This window comes from Silurus meridionalis, unplaced genomic scaffold (genome assembly GCF_014805685.1).
Source record: "Silurus meridionalis isolate SWU-2019-XX unplaced genomic scaffold, ASM1480568v1 Scaffold804, whole genome shotgun sequence".
NCBI classification, from domain to species: domain Eukaryota; kingdom Metazoa; phylum Chordata; class Actinopteri; order Siluriformes; family Siluridae; genus Silurus; species Silurus meridionalis.
The window spans coordinates 1-6,010 of record NW_025804736.1 but is presented as its reverse complement, the minus strand read 5'-3'; the positions used below and the strand labels follow the sequence as shown (position 1 = coordinate 6,010).

Genomic DNA, 6,010 nt, shown 5'->3' with positions numbered 1-6,010 from the left:
CGACGGGTTACGGTTCGCTCAAAGGTCGGTATGCCAAGGTAACCTCAGAAAACGCCCACACAAGAGCAAGGTCTCTTCGAGAGTTTGGTTGTTTCTGGACCACTAATGTAACAAGGAACCAAACGAGAACCAAGTAGTCACATTTCAAATTAATTCACCACTGGAGTGACACTATACCTGCATATGCCATGGTGCTTCCTAAAAAGTAAGATAGTACTGAAATGGAGATTTTAATAACAAAACAGGGTAACCTAAAGGTGTCTAGGCAACACTGCACTGTATGACTGTAGGCGATGAAGCAGCTCTGTTGAGAAGAGCTAGACTATTCAGTGGACCATTTGGCATTGATTTACCACAGGAATGACACTATACCCTGCACATGTAGGTGAAGGCGAGATCCAAACAGCCAGAGGTCCAAGGTTCGTTTTGTTTCTTTTTCATTTATTTACAGCCTGTTAAGCAGAAAACCAAATTAGTGGATTTGGGAGAAGAAGCAACTTTTCCGGGATTTCAACGTCTTTGTGCTGTGAGGAACAAGCAGGCGAGATCCACATTTTCATTGGATACAGTGTGCGGATAGCTCTTTGTTCACTCTTACCAAGTTATTCAGTGCAAAAGTGGGCTCGTCCGGGATTTGAACCCGGACCTCTCGCACCCTAAGCGAGAATCATACCCCTAGACCAACGAGCCAAGGAGACGCTGGTTAGCTCGGTTTGCAACTGAACGGCTCTGCACAGCCGTTGAAGGAAGGTGAGAACCCAACAGCTGGAGGTCCATGGTTCATTTTGTTTCCTGTTAGGCAGAGTAAAATCCAGGATCAAAAACCTGAATCATACCCCTAGCTATTGTTTCGGGGGTTTTTGGATCAATTAGATGGAAAGCTGTTGAATTTATGACACATTTGCTTGAAAATGATCAAATCTACCATCTTCAGGATCTGGGTACTATTCAAAGTGCTTGACTGTCTGAACATGAGAGAATTTAAGACTATACTTTCAGGGATCATTTCTATAGTAACTAACTTGGAAATGTGATTTGAAAGCGATATGTCTCCCTAATCACGATGATGAGCTGTGATGTTCTCTTCTGAATTGGATATGAGCTAATGATTCTCTCATGGGCTTTGATCATTGATGAACGTTCTCTGCTTCTTTTGAGGTTTGAGAGGAAGAGTACATGATCAGAGTGATTAGTGATATATGTGGTCAAGAAACGTTTGTGTCATGTTCAACATTTGTAAAATAAAGTTTGCTTTTACAAATTTAACAATCTCAGGTTGATGTTTGAAACAAAAATTTTACTTTAATAGACATACATTTGACTCGGTTTGTACTTTATTGTGGTGGTGGAGGCAGTCTCTCAAGGAAGTATGAGGTGAATGCATCATTTATCTGCTGGATCAGAATACTGTTTAATGAACACCAAAAGTTTGTGCTGTTTTTGTTTCCAACTCACTTGTAATTAAATGTTTATGTGTAAAACCAGGACAGATTTAAAACACTTAAGCCATACAAACCAATTTATTACTGTATTGGACTGTGGCGAGACTTGGTATGTTGTATGGTATAGAGACACTAGCATTGACTCAAAGACAAGAGGTGGAGGTAGCAGAGCTGAAGATGTTGATGTTATCGTTAGGAGTGACGAGGTTGGACAGGATTAGAAATGAGTTTATTAGAGGTAGAGCGCATGTAGGACGTTTTGGGGACAAGGAGAAGGAGGCGATTGAGATGGTTTGGACGTGTGCAGAGGAGGGACATGGGGTATATCGGTAGGACAATGCGAAGATGAAGCCACCAGGAAGTAGGAAAAGAGGAAGGTCAAGAAGGAGGTTTATGGATGTGGTGAGGAAGGATCATGCAGCCAGTTGGGTTGAAAGAGGTAGATGTAGAGGACAGGGTGGTATGGAGTTTAATGAAGAGAAGCAATGTACCTTAGCGTAGATTCGAAAAATTGGAACTAAAGTTTCGATCCGATATCAATTTTACGTTGGTGTCGATACTATTCATCTCAGGATTGATCTGCCCACCCCTAGTTATTTATTTTATAGACAAATTTGCTTCATACAGTATATCATTTGTTAGTTTGTGCTAATGAGTACACAATGTGTGTTTTTGCAGTGTGAGATCTCAACTACCCACCTCATTCATTTCGTGACTCATTTCTCACTTTTGAGTATCTTACACCATGTCATTTATTTTCTATTGTTTCGGGGGGGTTTTTTGGATCAATTAGATGGAAAGCTGTTGAATTTATGACACATTTGCTTGAAAATGATCAAATCTACCATCTTCAGGATCTGGGTACTATTCAAAGTGCTTGACTGTCTGAACATGAGAGCATTTAAGACTATACTTTCAGGGATCATTTCTATAGTAACTAACTTGGAAATGTGATTTGAAAGCGATCGTCTCTAATCACGATGATGAGCTGTGATGTTCTCTTCTGAGCGTGAATTGGATATGAGCTAATGATTCTCTCATGGGCTTTGATCATTGATGAACGTTCTCTGCTTCGTTTGAGAGGAAGAGTACATGATCAGAGTGATTAGTGATATGTGGTCAAGAAACATTTGTGTCATGTTCAACATTTGTAAAATAAAGTTTGCTTTTACAAATTTAACAATCTCAGGTTGATGTTTGAAACAAAATTTTACTTTAATAGACATACATTTGACTCGGTTTGTACTTTATTGTGGTGGTGGAGGCAGTCTCTCAAGGAAGTATGAGGTGAATGCATCATTTATCTGCTGGATCAGAATACTGTTTAATGAACACCAAAAGTTTGTGCTGTTTTGTTTCCAACTCACTTGTAATTAAATGTTTATGTAAAACCAGGACAGATTTAAAACACTTAAGCCATACAAACCAATTTATTACTGTATTGGACTGTGGCGAGACTTGGTATGTTGTATGGTATAGAGACACTAGCATTGACTCAAAGACAAGAGGTGGAGGTAGCAGAGCTGAAGATGTTGATGTTATCGTTAGGAGTGACGAGGTTGGACAGGATTAGAAATGAGTTTATTAGAGGTAGAGCGCATGTAGGACGTTTTGGGGACAAGGAGAAGGAGGCGATTGAGATGGTTTGGACGTGTGCAGAGGAGGGACATGGGGTATATCGGTAGGACAATGCGAAAGATGAAGCCACCAGGAAGTAGGAAAAGAGGAAGGTCAAGAAGGAGGTTTATGGATGTGGTGAGGAAGGATCATGCAGCCAGTTGGGTTGAAAGAGGTAGATGTAGAGGACAGGGTGGTATGGAGTTTAATGAAGAAGCAATGTACCTTAGCGTAGATTCGAAAAATTGGAACTAAAGTTTCGATCCGATATCAATTTTTACGTTGGTGTCGATACTATTCATCTCAGGATTGATCTGCCCACCTAGTTATTTATTTTATAGACAAATTTGCTTCATACAGTATATCATTTGTTAGTTTGTGCTAATGAGTACACAATGTGTTTTGCAGTGTGAGATCTCAACTACCCACCTCATTCATTTCGTGACTCATTTCTCACTTTTGAGTATCTTACACCATGTCATTTATTTTCTATTGTTTCGGGGGGGTTTTTTGGATCAATTAGATGGAAAGCTGTTGAATTTATGACACATTTGCTTGAAAATGATCAAATCTACCATCTTCAGGATCTGGGTACTATTCAAAGTGCTTGACTGTCTGAACATGAGAGCATTTAAGACTATACTTTCAGGGATCATTTCTATAGTAACTAACTTGGAAATGTGATTTGAAAGCGATACGTCTCCCTAATCACGATGATGAGCTGTGATGTTCTCTTCTGAGCGTGAATTGGATATGAGCTAATGATTCTCTCATGGGCTTTGATCATTGATGAACGTTCTCTGCTTCTTTTGAGGTTTGAGAGGAAGAGTACATGATCAGAGTGATTAGTGATATATGTGGTCAAGAAACGTTTGTGTCATGTTCAACATTTGTAAAATAAAGTTTGCTTTACAAATTTAACAATCTCAGGTTGATGTTTGAAACAAAAATTTTACTTTAATAGACATACATTTGACTCGGTTTGTACTTTATTGTGGTGGTGGAGGGCAGTCTCTCAAGGAAGTATGAGGTGAATGCATCATTTATCTGCTGGATCAGAATACTGTTTAATGAACACCAAAAGTTTGTGCTGTTTTGTTTCCAACTCACTTGTAATTAAATGTTTATGTGTAAAACCAGGACAGATTTAAAACACTTAAGCCATACAAACCAATTTATTACTGTATTGGACTGTGGCGAGACTTGGTATGTTGTATGGTATAGAGACACTAGCATTGACTCAAAGACAAGAGGTGGAGGTAGCAGAGCTGAAGATGTTGATGTTATCGTTAGGAGTGACGAGGTTGGACAGGATTAGAAATGAGTTTATTAGAGGTAGAGCGCATGTAGGACGTTTTGGGGACAAGGAGAAGGAGGGGCGATTGAGATGGTTTGGACGTGTGCAGAGGAGGGACATGGGGTATATCGGTAGGACAATGCGAAAGATGAAGCCACCAGGAAGTAGGAAAAGAGGAAGGTCAAGAAGGAGGTTTATGGATGTGGTGAGGAAGGATCATGCAGCCAGTTGGGTTGAAAGAGGTAGATGTAGAGGACAGGGTGGTATGGAGTTTAATGAAGAGAAGCAATGTACCTTAGCGTAGATTCAAAAATTGGAACTAAAGTTTCGATCCGATATCAATTTTTACGTTGGTGTCGATACTATTCATCTCAGGATTGATCTGCCCACCCCTAGTTATTTATTTTATAGACAAATTTGCTTCATACAGTATATCATTTGTTAGTTTGTGCTAATGAGTACACAATGTGTGTTTTTGCAGTGTGAGATCTCAACTACCCACCTCATTCATTTCGTGACTCATTTCTCACTTTTGAGTATCTTACACCATGTCATTTATTTTCTATTGTTTCGGGGGGGTTTTTTGGATCAATTAGATGGAAAGCTGTTGAATTTATGACACATTTGCTTGAAAATGATCAAATCTACCATCTTCAGGATCTGGGTACTATTCAAAGTGCTTGACTGTCTGAACATGAGAGCATTTAAGACTATACTTTCAGGGATCATTTCTATAGTAACTAACTTGGAAATGTGATTTGAAAGCGATCGTCTCTAATCACGATGATGAGCTGTGATGTTCTCTTCTGAGCGTGAATTGGATATGAGCTAATGATTCTCTCATGGGCTTTGATCATTGATGAACGTTCTCTGCTTCTTTTGAGGTTTGAGAGGAAGAGTACATGATCAGAGTGATTAGTGATATATGTGGTCAAGAAACATTTGTGTCATGTTCAACATTTGTAAAATAAAGTTTGCTTTTACAAATTTAACAATCTCAGGTTGATGTTTGAAACAAAAATTTTACTTTAATAGACATACATTTGACTCGGTTTGTACTTTATTGTGGTGGTGGAGGGCAGTCTCTCAAGGAAGTATGAGGTGAATGCATCATTTATCTGCTGGATCAGAATACTGTTTAATGAACACCAAAAGTTTGTGCTGTTTTTGTTTCCAACTCACTTGTAATTAAATGTTTATGTGTAAAACCAGGACAGATTTAAAACACTTAAGCCATACAAACCAATTTATTACTGTATTGGACTGTGGCGAGACTTGGTATGTTGTATGGTATAGAGACACTAGCATTGACTCAAAGACAAGAGGTGGAGGTAGCAGAGCTGAAGATGTTGATGTTATCGTTAGGAGTGACGAGGTTGGACAGGATTAGAAATGAGTTTATTAGAGGTAGAGCGCATGTAGGACGTTTTGGGGACAAGGAGAAGGAGGCGATTGAGATGGTTTGGACGTGTGCAGAGGAGGGACATGGGGTATATCGGTAGGACAATGCGAAGATGAAGCCACCAGGAAGTAGGAAAAGAGGAAGGTCAAGAAGGAGGTTTATGGATGTGGTGAGGAAGGATCATGCAGCCAGTTGGGTTGAAAGAGGTAGATGTAGAGGACAGGGTGGTATGGAGTTTAATGAAGAGAAGCA

The 6,010-nt window shown here is 39.5% G+C and overlaps 5 non-coding genes across 5 annotated transcripts; 4 read left to right on the top strand and 1 right to left on the bottom strand.

The window, feature by feature from the left end:
* Positions 1-619: 619 nt before the first annotated feature.
* Positions 620-690, bottom strand: trnap-agg. Its single transcript has one exon. It is a non-coding gene; the product is annotated as a tRNA-Pro (tRNA).
* A 293-nt stretch (positions 691-983) lies between these two features.
* Positions 984-1,190, top strand: LOC124382608. The gene has a single exon (XR_006925098.1). It is a non-coding gene; the product is annotated as a small nucleolar RNA U3 (small nucleolar RNA).
* Positions 1,191-2,345: 1,155 nt separating this feature from the next.
* On the top strand, positions 2,346-2,548 carry LOC124382607. The gene has a single exon (XR_006925097.1). It is a non-coding gene; the product is annotated as a small nucleolar RNA U3 (small nucleolar RNA).
* A 1,144-nt stretch (positions 2,549-3,692) lies between these two features.
* Positions 3,693-3,905, top strand: LOC124382605. Its single transcript, XR_006925095.1, has one exon. It is a non-coding gene; the product is annotated as a small nucleolar RNA U3 (small nucleolar RNA).
* A 1,157-nt stretch (positions 3,906-5,062) lies between these two features.
* LOC124382606 lies at positions 5,063-5,272 on the top strand. Its single transcript, XR_006925096.1, has one exon. It is a non-coding gene; the product is annotated as a small nucleolar RNA U3 (small nucleolar RNA).
* Positions 5,273-6,010: the final 738 nt, after the last annotated feature.